The sequence below is a fragment of the Urocitellus parryii genome, chromosome 5, assembly GCF_045843805.1.
Source record: "Urocitellus parryii isolate mUroPar1 chromosome 5, mUroPar1.hap1, whole genome shotgun sequence".
Classification (NCBI taxonomy): Eukaryota; Metazoa; Chordata; class Mammalia; order Rodentia; family Sciuridae; genus Urocitellus; species Urocitellus parryii.
Window position 1 is genome coordinate 142,471,496 of NC_135535.1, and position 3,146 is coordinate 142,474,641.

General features: G+C 46.9%; 1 pseudogene; it reads right to left on the bottom strand.

Moving 5' to 3' along the window:
• Nucleotides 1-216: 216 nt before the first annotated feature.
• On the bottom strand, nucleotides 217-2,698 carry LOC144254838 (heat shock protein HSP 90-alpha pseudogene; annotated as a pseudogene).
• Nucleotides 2,699-3,146: the final 448 nt, after the last annotated feature.

Consider the following 3,146-nt stretch of genomic DNA (forward strand, 5'->3'; position numbering starts at 1 on the left):
CTGTAGAGTTCCTCCCAGCCAGTTGTCTGTTTCACATACTTGGTTCTAGAGGACTAGTACATGCACAGTGGTAACTATGGGGGATCCTAATGAGATGAAACTCAAGCCATTTTAACAAATATCTTTCTTTTAAACATCAAGGTCTATCCTGGAACACTTCAGGGACAAAAGATTTGATCTGGTCTACTAAGGGATACAACTTGGTAGTGGAACACTTTAGACTACAAAGTTAGGTTACATGTCTTAGAACAAACATCTCAACCTGTTAAAATAAGTCAATGTGAAACTAGAAAAAGCATTACTAGCTCTGCTTTAGTGCCTAAAGTATCACAGTATATCACTTAAAGAAATCTTATCTCCCCTTTAAGTAGATATCGTCATGCCATACACATTTTAATAAATGTTAACAAAAACAAAGAACAAAAAAATCCTTGAAAAGGTATCAGGAATGAAGGTGAAGTGGGGGACACACATATGAGTGGTTCTTCAGAAACTTAGTCTACTTCTTCCATGCGTGATGTGTCATCATCTCCTTCCAAGGGTGGCATCTCTTCTGTTACAGCAGCACTGGTGTCATCAGCAGTGGGATCATCCTCATCAATACCTAGACCAAGTTTGATCATCCTGTAGATCCTGTTAGCATGGGTCTGGGGATCTTCCAAACTGAAGCCAGAAGACAGGAGAGCAGTTTCGTACAGCAAGATGACCAGATCTTTCACAGACTTATCATTCTTGTCAGCCTCTGCCTTTTGCCTCAAGGTCTCAATAATGGAGTGGTCAGGATTTATCTCCAGGTGTTTCTTTGCTGCCATGTAGCCCATTGTAGAGTTATCTCTGAGAGCTTGAGCTTTCATGATTCTTTCCATGTTTGCTGTCCAGCCATATGTGCTTGTGACGATACAGCATGGAGAGGTCACCAATCGGTTTGACACAACCACCTTTTCAACCTTTTTCTCCAAGATGTCCTTCATGATCTTGCAGAGGTTTTCAAACTTTGTCTTTTTCTCTTCCTGTTTCTTCTTCTCTTCTTCATCTTCTGGAAGCTCCAAGCCCTCTTTGGTGACAGACACTAAAGTCTTCCCCTCAAATTCCTTCAGCTGTTGGACACAGTACTCATCGATGGGCTCAATCATGTAGATCACTTCCAAACCATGCTTCCGAAGACGCTCCACAAAGGCAGAGTTAGCTACCTGGTCCTTGGTCTCACCTGTGATGTAGTAGATGTGTTTCTGGTTTTCCTTCATTCTGGTGCAATAGTCCTTGAGAGAAACCATCTCATCCCCAGAAGCAGAGGTGTAGTATCGTAACAGCTCTGAAAGCTTCTTTCGATTTTGAGAGTCTTCGTGTATTCCAAGCTTTATATTTTTAGAGAACTGCTCATAGAATTTTTTGTAGTTCTCTTTATCTTCTGCCAGTTCAGTGAAGAGTTCTAAGCATTTTTTGACCAAATTCTTTCTAATGACTTTCAAAATTTTGCTCTGTTGCAACATTTCACGGGAAATGTTTAGAGGAAGATCCTCAGAATCCACCACTCCTCTAATGAAATTCAGATATTCAGGGATTAGCTCCTCACAGTTATCCATGATGAAAACTCTGCGTACATACAACTTAATGTTGTTCTTTTTCTTTCTGTTTTCAAAGAGGTCAAAAGGAGCACGTCTTGGGACAAAAAGAAGAGCTCTGAATTCCAACTGTCCTTCAACTGAAAAATGCTTCACTGCCAAGTGATCTTCCCAATCATTGGTCAAGCTCTTATAAAACTCTCCGTACTCTTCGTTAGTGATATCATCAGGATTTCTGGTCCAAATGGGCTTTGTTTTGTTGAGTTCTTCATGATCGATGTACTTCTCCTTAATTTTCTTCTTCTTCTTCTTGTCACCATCCTTCTTTTCTTCTTCCTCTTCATCAGAACCAACATCTTCAATCTCAGGTTTGTCGTCAGGCTCTTTTTCTTCTTTTTCTTTTTCCTCCTCTTTATCTTCTTTTTCTTCAGCCTCATCATCACTGACTTCTTTATCACGTTCCTTCTCCACAAAAAGAGTAATGGGATAGCCAATAAATTGGGAATGTTTCTTCACAATCTGCTTTATTCTCCTTTCCTCCAAGTACTCAGTTTGGTCTTCTTTCAAATGCAGGATGACCTTTGTCCCACGACCCATTGGTTCTCCTGTATCAGTCCTGACGGTGAAGGAGCCCCTGCCGAGGACTCCCAGGCATACTGCTCATCATCGTTGTGCTTGGTGATCACAGTCACTTTCTCCGCAACCAAATACGCAGAATAAAAACCGACACCGAACTGGCCAATCATGGAGATGTCTGCACCAGCCTGCAAAGCCTCCATGAACGCTTTGGTCCCAGACTTGGCGATAGTACCAAGGTTATTGATCAGGTCGGCCTTGGTCATTCCAATTCCAGTATCCACGATCGTGAGGGTTCGGTCTTGTTTGTTTGGAATGAGGTTAATATGCAGCTCCTTCCCAGAGTCTAGCTTACTGGGATCCGTCAGGCTTTCGTATCTGATTTTGTCCAGGGCGTCTGACGAGTTGGAAATCAGCTCCTGCAGGAAGATCTCTTTGTTCGAGTAGAAAGTGTTGATGATCAGCGACATCAACTGGGCAATCTCCGCCTGGAAGGCGAAGGTCTCCACCTCCTCCTCCTCCATGGGCTGGTCTTGTGTCTGTGTCTCCTCCTCCGGCATCTTGGCTGGACAACCGCACGGGCTCCGCGGCGTAGCAGCACCAGGACGCTGAAGCAATTGGCGCGCCGCCCCCGCGCCGCCCTTATATAGCGGCGGGCCCGCCCAGCGCGCGGCGCCTTTTCCAGAAGGCTCCGGAACCTTCCGGAAGAACCCTCCCCAACTGCCGCCACGGCCGCGCGCCTGCGCCTGCGCCCTGGCCACCGTCCGCCCCTGTGCTCGGCGCGCGCGGAACCTGCGCGGGGCTCGGCAGAGCGCCCCTCGTCACTGCAGCCCCGCCCGCGCTCGCGCGCCGACCCCAGAGCGCCTGCGCAGCCCGGAATTCTCGGAGAGTCTCGGAGCCTCTGGAGTCTTCCGAGCCCGCGGCCCCGCCTGGCCAAGCACGCTCTTGCGCTTCTGCGTATGCGCATGCTCGGCCCGGGTACTTGTGTGGTGGACTCAGTTCGGATGA